The sequence below is a fragment of the Protopterus annectens genome, chromosome 3.part0 (genome assembly GCF_019279795.1).
Source record: "Protopterus annectens isolate FY-2018-M chromosome 3.part0, PAN1.0, whole genome shotgun sequence".
Taxonomy (NCBI): Eukaryota; Metazoa; Chordata; order Ceratodontiformes; family Protopteridae; genus Protopterus; species Protopterus annectens.
Genome location: NC_056731.1, coordinates 100,887,731 through 100,897,596, shown reverse-complemented (window position 1 = coordinate 100,897,596; position 9,866 = coordinate 100,887,731). Strand labels below are relative to the sequence as shown.

Genomic DNA, 9,866 nt, shown 5'->3' with positions numbered 1-9,866 from the left:
TGTTGTTGTGTTAATTATGTAAGTGCATATGTAGTGCCTGAGTAAATATGAGGGTATATTCTGTGATAGGTTAGCACCCTCTTCAGAATGCGATTTGGTACCTTTAGACCATGGGCTGCCAGGATATGCTCTAGTGTCCCCATGGCTATGCAAAGGTTGAAGATGGTCAGGGAAAATGGATGGATTGCTGGGTGTATGGCTTTCCTTTCTCATACCATGTGCATTCAAGATATCAGTAATATCAGGAGTGATGAAGCCGGATATGCCAGGCATCTTCATATCTAGAACTGAAAAGTAATAAGGACATTCATACTGATGAAGAAATAGTTACATGAAGGAAGCTGTAAATCAGCACAACCTTTATAAAAATCAGTTACAGTTCTTTGCTAAAATGTAGACAGTAGTTTTCTTGGTTTGTTTGTTAATTCTGACAGCAGTAATCCCAAGCTTCCCACATTATCTTTGTCTGTAAATAGTGCCAATAGTGATGGCAGTTATTCTATCTCAAAATGTTTCCTAAATGTGTTGATGATGTTGTCTTTGGATCATTAACATCCTTACTTCCAAGGTGCCCAAAACAGAATAATAGAATATCTTATATGATCTGGTTATCTGATTTGTTGAATGCTCAGAGTACATCTGGCTTCTTTGATCTGTGCTGACAGGGCCTTCCCATGCCTTGTCATATTCGTCTGGATTCACCCTACTTGTTAACATCACTTCCTGTTCTAAGCACATTAAGTGACGCCTGCAGCAACAGCACAAATCCCATTGCTTCAACTTTAACTGTACCTCTCTATACAAAAAATCATGTTTCTTTTAAACTGCAATCCTGTTTATGGTAAACTGAGTGGCACAACATACCAGTAAATAAATGTAGCTCCCCTCTGCTCTGTAGTATACTTTATTTTCCTTGTCCTGTATTATCTTAAACCCTCCCAATATGACATACTCTTCCTACATAATTGTTAAATAATAGCATCAAGCTCCCATTACTTTATGTAAACAAATCTTATTTTTTTCTGGTATAAGTGCTCTTTTATGTATTATTTTGTTTTCCATTGCACATAGTTGCATTCTGATTATATTATCGTGTGTTATCTTGCTTTTCTTTACTGTTTTTTTTTCACCATCCATGTAAGTGTATTCTTGCAGAATTATTTTACATTGCTGCAACAAGGTTATGACTAAAATGGGCCCTATTTCTCCAGTTCACATATGTGCTAAATAATTAAAAAAATTGTACAGTCATAGCAATCCTCTCTGGGGAAAGCATGGAAAATAAATGAGACTTCATCAGAATGACAGTGGTTAAAAAGCTGGGCAAATGGAAATAATGGCTTTGTCATGAAACTGCAACTGCTTTGTGATTGGCTGTCATAGCTGCAAGCACTCCGCAGTGAATAATAGTCATTTGCCAAATATCACCAAAAAATCATTTTTGCAGTGGTTAAACCCTCTCCACTCCCAGATATGCACTCCTTATCAGTACTAAGACTGAGATTGCCATATCTTGGGTAAAAAAATTTCCAGGATGCCGCAGTCATGATCTTAGAAAGAAATCCTGGTATCAACACATTAGTTCATAGGCTCATAGGTAGGTAGTAGGCTATCGTCCCTAGGGCTTATACAAGCCCAGCCAAAAAGGTACCCTGGCTTTTGCCACCCAAGAAAATTATGTTGGCAAATAACTGTTCTGATCACTTTCATGGCAAACACAAGCTAGACACCCAGAAGTAATAAGCACAATGCAAGTTGTGTCTTTTCGGCTTTTCCCGGTTAGGGGTCGCCACAGCGGAACTCCGGTCCACTAATGATTGGTAGTTGAGTTTTACGTGCTGGGTTACCAGCCCTGACGCACAACCTTCAGTGAAGGTACGCCCATTCACGCATGTCTTCACGCAGAAGACGCTCTAGCAGAGAATCGAACCGGACAGCATCTTACTGCGAGGCGAAAACACTACCGCAGCACCACCACTGCGGATAATAAACACAATGCAAGTGTTGATAAAAATAACATAGGCATTTAGGGAAAATAAAAGATAATTATTTAACTAAAGGAAGATCAGTTTAATGAAAAGTTATGCTATGCAGATAAATACAGGGAACAACAAATAAAATGCATACTTACATATTTAATAATACCAGGCTGAAGTAAATAATGAAGCAGTTGATAGAAACAAACCTGACAGAGTGAAGGCAAATCATGTAAACAGGTGAAATTAACTGACTGTAACAAAAAGTATAGTTCAGGACCCTTCAGGGTTTTGCCAGAGGGGAGTACATAAGGATGAAACAAATGGCAAGTACTTGGGGGTGGGGCAGAGCCATTTAGTAAGCAGTTAATGAAACTCTTGCTTCATTGGTGATTATGATGATTCAAACCCTGTGATATGCTAATGAAAGCCAGAAAGATTAACAGAAGTTCTAGCCATGAAGGCGATCCATAGCCATTAGCTGCCAGCCCCATCATGGCTCACTGTTACAAATATTCCTTTGTTTTGTAGACCAAGCCCAAACAGCTGTTTTATTACATTTGTTCCTGTATGACTTAAGTTTTATTTGCAAACTCTCAGATCAATTTTTACACATTTTGCTTCATAAAGTTGCTTATCAGAATGTGATTGTAGGTAAGTATGATCATATTAGCCCAACCGATAATAAAACATTTTACCAGAAAACACGTTTCCAAAATGAGGAATTTTAATAAAATGAATAGATTCTAGGAAAATTATAGAATGTCACCTGACAGATTGTTTCTACAACATAGTCCTGCTGTTCTTTTTCATAGTTAGTGAGCTGTGCCTTAAGAAGCGATTATGTTGTGTGTTTTGTGCAAGTTCATAGATAGGTTCATAGATTAGTACTAGGCTAACTGCACTTGTGGGCCATTTTAAGCCTAGCTAATTACCCCATGTGAGAATTAAACCCTGCACCTTGTGTCTGTAAGGTAAACACTTTACCCATTATGCCAACCTCCCACTACTGTGCACAGATGCTATGTAGTTGGTGTCCAACAGTCTCCAGCAGCATTTGCAGCTTTTGTACTGCCTGTCATGATAGTCTCTCCTAGAAGTGTTAGAGGCTCACTGTAGAGTGGCAGACTAGTATGAAAGGTGTGTAATCCATAACAGTGAAAGAGAGTTCCTGTATATTTATGCCATGAACTAGAGTTGATTGCTTGTGTAAGGATAGAGTCTTTTACGACGCCAAGGCTCATTCGGGTTAATTTCTTGTACCAGAAGATCCTATTAGGTTATATTCTGGATACTCCCTTCTGTGACCTTTTGGATGGCATTCAGTTTATGACAGAATTTTAGAAGTAATAATGATTGCTGTATGATTTAGGATCTGTATAGTCAAAACCAATATTGCAGTACAGTATTTTTTTGAAGAGAGAACAGCTGAAACCTTAGAAGCCATTCTGGCAGTATGTCAGATGAAGAAACTCCTTGTCTTAATGTGGCTGTGGAGCCACACTAGCATCTCACCTTCTATATCACCTTGTTGGTAGTGCTTAATGTTAGAAAGGTGTTTCCACCACTAAACCTTCTTTTCACATCCAGATTTTCCAGTCATACTGATTTTTGGGGGCAGTATTAAGTAAATTAGTGGATTCTCTAATTCATTGGATCAGATCATATATATATTACCTAGTGTCATGTTCTCTGGCAGCACCATTTTATAGAGAGAGTGTGGTATCTTTGCTTGACACAGAGGACAGAATAAAAAGATCAGATTTAAGTGAAGAAGCCCTGAAAGTCAGCACAAAAACAGTACCGGACAGTCAAGAATGTTTGCTCATATTTAGTTATCCCCAAGAAAGCAAATAAGTAGTTTCTTTGTCTGAGCCTCTGTGTCCTCAGAATACTTTTATACTGTATACAGGAAAGGGTGGATGGCTATGTTTCTCAGACATATTTTCATATTAAATAAGTTGAATTATCTGGTATCACTGGGTATGTGCAGGACTGAGTGTCTGAATACTCATATTTTCAAGGCCGCCTTAAGTTTTGTTAATATGTCAGTAGAGGGCCTTGTAGTAACACATTATGGTTTTGAATGTTGGACTTTTCTGTGTATTTATGTTAAATTCATAGTGGCAGCAGTAGTCCTTTTTTCAGAGTCAAGGTTTTGCCACAACATGATTTCTTACTAGGATAGGTAGTGTTCAGTAAGATACCATCAGGAAATTGTCCTGAATACTATGGCAGCAAGTGTCTTTTCATATTCCACACCTTTGTGACTCAGAATCAGCTACTTCATTTCTCTGCCCACTGTGATCTGATATTTGTTTTCATTAGTTCAAGTCTCATTATGTCATAGATTTTCTTCTTTTGAGACAGAGAGGTTAATCCTAGTTATTCAAAGCAAGCTTATTGAAGCCAGTTGTTTCTCTGCTTATGTCTGTCTTAATCTGTTATACCTTATTCTTGTGACATTTCTGATACCCTGCTGTAAGTGAGAGAAATGGAGCTAATTTTTCTGGATATTTTGTAGTCCGATCCTTTACAAACAGATCCTTGTACTCAGTATTAATTCAATATGTTGTGGACACTGGGCAAGGTTTTTCTTTAGGTCCATGATGGCTATGGTATCAACCTAAAAGGAAGTGAAAACTCTGAACCTTGTCTGAGGATTGGTTCTCTAGATGTCAGGGGTCATGGATGTATATTGAAAGGCCTGCATGTGGACGAATCCGTAACTGTGCTTTTAAACCAGATGCCATTTATGGAAATATATTTTATGTGGGGAAGGATATCAGTATGCTGCTTCTGTTGATAAGCTTTGGGAAGTGTTTGTAGTTGTATTGTTTGGATGGGAAGGAGCATGACCAGTGATAGTCCTTCAGATGAACACCTGCAGCACCTCATCAGGCTGCAGGCGTATGCTCCTATAGTCCATCCCCTCCCTCTTACCTGAGGGCACACAGCCTGCCAGTCCTACTCATGGGAGTCATCTAGGTCATGGGCAGTGATGGTCCTCCAGCTCAGCACGTAGGACAGCCTCATCAGGTTGCATATGCATGTCCCCATAGTACTAACCTTGTCCTACTGCCTTTGGATGCACAACCTTTTACCCTTGGTCATGAGTGATGACCAGTTTATGGACAATGATGTTCATCAGAACATACTATATACCCTGTTAGGTTGAATGCTGTCAATCCCATAGTCTTTCCTCATCCCTGCCACAGACCATATCAAGCCACAACACCACAAGCCAGCACAGTGGACATGTTCAATGATCATATCAGGACAGCTTGACCCTACTGTTGGAGGATGTAATCCCCAAATCCCCATACCTCCCAGAATTTGTGTCTGCTGCATTCACCTCCTGTGACCCTAACTATAGTTTTATAGTCACCTGTAACTGTGTCCCCCTATTTGTCCAAGTGCTGTTGTCTGTGCTATGCTTGCCTCTTAATATGTGTGTGTATGGTGATGTGTAATGTCTGTGTTGTCTGTGTCATTGTTTTTTTTTTATTTACCATTTGTTGACCAAGTTAGTCTTATTAGGCCAGCATCTTCTGACTGTAGTTGTGTACCAGATGCCTCCTCTTTGCCATTTCTGCAACATATTGTACCCATATTTACCCTGGCTCTAGTACTGCTACTGTCTGTGTATATCCGTGACTCCCAGCTCTGCCCTTCTGCTGTTGGTACACTAAGTATGGAAGGCCCTGCTAAAATGTTCACTGGACATGGTTTCATTCTGCTCAAGGTCATGATGTGCAGCATGGAGCACACAAAAAAATTTGTGCTGAACATGTCTGGAATGTATTGCAATGTCCCTCCTAATGTATCTATGCAACAGAAGAGTGAATGAGTAGGCTGAAAACCAGCTCCACTGTATTAAACATTTCTGCATGTGATATGTTATAGCTCATTTTCAACATGGTCTTGGGGTTTCAGATGTGTAACACGCAACAAACAACATGTTATACGCGGTCTGCTCCCTGCTTGCATGTCACCTGTATGTATGGATGTAGCTGTCTGTCTGTCTAGCATGTGTGCACCTACCAGCCAGAATACTCATGGTAAACTTCCTTGTGGGAACATTTGGTATAGGTCAGACATGTGCCAAATGTATGACTGATGGGAATTGCCTTGGTGGTGCATGGAAATTTAATAAATAATGCAATGGGCATTACAGACCACCTGGCAATTAATGGAGTGGAAGCTCTTCCTTTTGATGTATTACAGTTCTAAATCAGCTGAAGCCCTCATGGCAGTGTGAATGTAATATATGGCTCCCAGCACATCAGAGTAAAACAGGTTATGTAAACATGCCTACATAGTGCGTGATCTCTACTCTGCAGGCCTAAGGAGTAAGATATGATATGATAAAAAAATAAATATTCCCACACTTTATAGCAAGACATCAAATTATTTATTATACTGGATCTTAGTATCAGACCCTAGCAAATACTCTACCACACACATACAATGCCAGACTCTCAGTGATCATCTCCAAATCTATTCAACTAGACATCTCATACATCTAGTTAAACAGCATAATTATAAAAAAAATTGTAAATTTTCCAAGTTTAACCCAGAAATGTTCATTACTACACTGTCGTCTATTAACTGGAACTTTCTAAAAAATCTTCCCCTTAGACAATGCTGTAATTGAATTAAATAAATGTTTCTAAATATCCTAAGTAGCTTTCACCTCCTAGAAGAAAGAGATGGAAAACAGATAATGCAATATGGCTGTGCAGACAGTAGAATGCTAATGCAGGATAGAGAAAAAGAATGGAAAGAATATAAAACCTCAACGTTTTGAAAACTTCAGAATGCTTCACAGTCGTACTAAAAAGTAAATACATTTAGACAAAAAACTATATTATAATACATTTCAGAATAATACTAAACCCAGCCCTAAAAAAAGTTTGGACATCCATTAAAGAAATCTTAAATCCTGGCCAAAAATTCAACCCAAACCCTTCTTCCGATAACTCACCATTCAAAATTTCATTTCTTTACAGGTAATATAGCATCTTTAACCAAGGATTCCACATCATCTAATCCCAACCCTGCCCAACAGCCACATATCACCACATCTACTTTTACCTTCAAACCTTTGCCCACATCCTATAGAAAAGTACTCCTAAACTTAAAATGTGCTCTTCTTCAGGTATGACCTCTCATTTCAATACCTAAAAATAGCAGCCAGTAGCATTGCCTGTCTTGTCTCAGTCCTTATAGACTGGTCAATCCGGGAATCCCATATTTACTGTCGCTAGAAAAAGTTTCCCAAATTCCTACTGCACAAAGGAAGAAATTCAACAGACATTAATAACTTTAGAGCTATAGCAGTCGTATTTATCCTTGATGAAATACTAGATACATGTATTCAGAAACAGTTGCTAGACTATTCCTGCAGGAAGAACTCATATCCCCTACACAACATTGCTTCTGTCCTTCCCATACTACTAGCTCTGCCCTTCTAGCCTATGTAGATACTGTCAATAAAGCTAGAGATAATGACAAACTAGTCTCTTATTTCTACTTGTTAAAAGCGTTCAGCACAGTTAGTCACTGCAAACCTCTACTTCAAATGTCCTCACTAGGTCTCAATCAGCCCCACCCCTCTGTGTTTCAAAAGCTACCTGTCCAATAGGTATCAGTCAGTAAAATGGCACTCCACGCTCTCTCCTTATCTCCCAGTCATCACCAATGTACCAGAAGGTTTTATTTATTTATTTATTTATTTTGACATTTGTTATCTGGGATAGTCCGACTGAGCAAAAGCCCTTTTTCACTGGAGGCCCGAGAAGGAAAGCTTCATAGTACAACAAGTTATTTCATTACAGTAATTAATACAATTAACAGTAACATACATAAATTGTCTAAACAGTTTTTTTATCAAAGCTCATAATGGCCAGAGAGGTACAAAAATATAGCTAGTAGAAAAAATGGTAGCAATGCGTTAATACTCTAAGCAATAAGCTCTAGGTTTAATGGCCTCCACCATTCCTATGCTCCCTCTACCCAAACTCCACATGAGAAAGCTTCAGTGGTTTCTAAAATAATTTTGGCTTCAGACTTCTCATCTTCTAAGATTTCATATCATTTCTTCTTCTTCCATGCCTCAAGCTGGAAATTCAATGGTGGACTCGGCAGTTTTCCCTCAATCCAGCGCTCCCTTTTCAACCTCTACTCCCCTCTTCAGAGGTGTCCACAGACGCATTATATGTGGGATGGGGGGGGGTGCTTAGTCTCTCTAAAAATGCAGGGCCTCTGGTCACTTCAACAAAGGAAAGACCACATCAGTGTCAAAGAGATGAGAGCTCTTCTGTTGGCTCTTCAAGCATTTTATCTTCTTTTCATTCCAGGGCCCCTCAAGGTACTGACAGACAATACCACAGTTATGTGGTATGCCAACAAGCAAGGGGGAACAAGAGTGTATCTCCTCTGAAGGTTAGCACATCAAGTGTTGGAGCTAGCTATCAAGTTTCAAGTGACACTTCAGGCAGTTTACATTTCCTCAGGTCAAAACAGTGTGGCAGACTCTCTGAGCAGGTCCATATCACAACCCTACAAGTGGATGTTTCACATGGATGCGTTTCTAGACATTGTCCACCAGTCAGGTAGTCCCCAAGTAGATCTGTGTGCCTCCCCTCTGAGCATGCAGCTTTCTCCCTTTTGGCCTAGATAGCATTGGTTCCCTCTCCGTCTGCTTTTAGCCAAGTGTAATCATCACAAGTTACCTGACAGTGTGGACCTACTCACACAAGACTAGGAATCCATCCCCACCTGTCCACTCATCACCTGACACTTTGGGTGATAAAATTTTGATTCCGTATAGACACCTATTTTCTGAGGAAGTGCTTAGGGTACTGCAGGAGGCCAGGAAATCCACTACTAGGAAATCCTACTTATCCAAATGAAAGAAGTTTTCTGTTTGGTGTCTTTCCCATAACCTGAATCCACTTTCTGTGGATGTTCCTTTGGTTTTCTCTTATCTGTGTGAATTGCTCAATGCTGGGTTGGCTTATTCTTCTGATAAAGCCCATTTGTCAGCTGTTTCTGTTTTTATGCCTGTAGCACCCCCTTTAGCCTCTAGGTTTGAGGCTAAACAATTTCTTAAAGGTGTCCTTTATATTAGACCTGCCAGGAAGCATGTCCCTCCTTCCTGGGACCTTAATTTTGTTTTGGAGAAGTTGACTTGCGCTCCTTTTGAGCCTGATGCTTCAGTTTCCTTGCAGCATTGTTCTTGCAAGACTGTTCTTTTGTTGGCCCTTACTTCTGCCAGATGGGTGTCTGAGCTTCAAGCCCTTATGGCTGTTCCCCTTTTTTAGTTTTCCTTAAGGACAATGTGTCCCTTTGCACTAATCCTTCTTTTATGCTGAAAGTGGTGAATGAGTTGTCTCTTAATCAGTCTGTTCATTTGCCTACTTTCTTCCCTTCTCCGCAGTCTGCTAGTGAGAAGGTTTTGCACACCTTGGATTTGCATAGACAACTCAGATTTTATTTGGATAAGACCAAAGCTCTTTGCAAATTTGACCAGCTTTTTTTTTTTCCTTTCATACTAGATCTTTGGGATTGGCTGTTTCCTAGCAAACTATTTCTTATGGGGATGTCTAAAGCCATTTCTTTTGGTTACTCTTTTCATGCCAAGAGCCTTCCTTTTTTGGTTAAGGCTCCTTCCTACTTGGTCTGTGGCTTAAGCACTATAAGTTGGATGCGATATCCTGCTCTAGAGCTGGTTTTGGTAGGGCCAACCTTCATGGGTTCCTTGAGGGTTCTGCTGGTCCTTCCTTCTCCCTCTCTTCATGATCTTTTGCACTCTTCCTATTGTAAGGAGTACTGCAACAGTGAAATGTAAGGACATAATGCAGTTGTGTAAAATCTTACCATAAT

General features: G+C 39.7%; 1 protein-coding gene across 3 annotated transcripts in view; it reads left to right on the top strand.

Moving 5' to 3' along the window:
* RAPGEF5 (Rap guanine nucleotide exchange factor 5) overlaps window positions 1-9,866 on the top strand; it is a 1,983,710-nt gene that overhangs the window by 1,836,894 nt on the left and 136,950 nt on the right. The window lies entirely within an intron of this gene.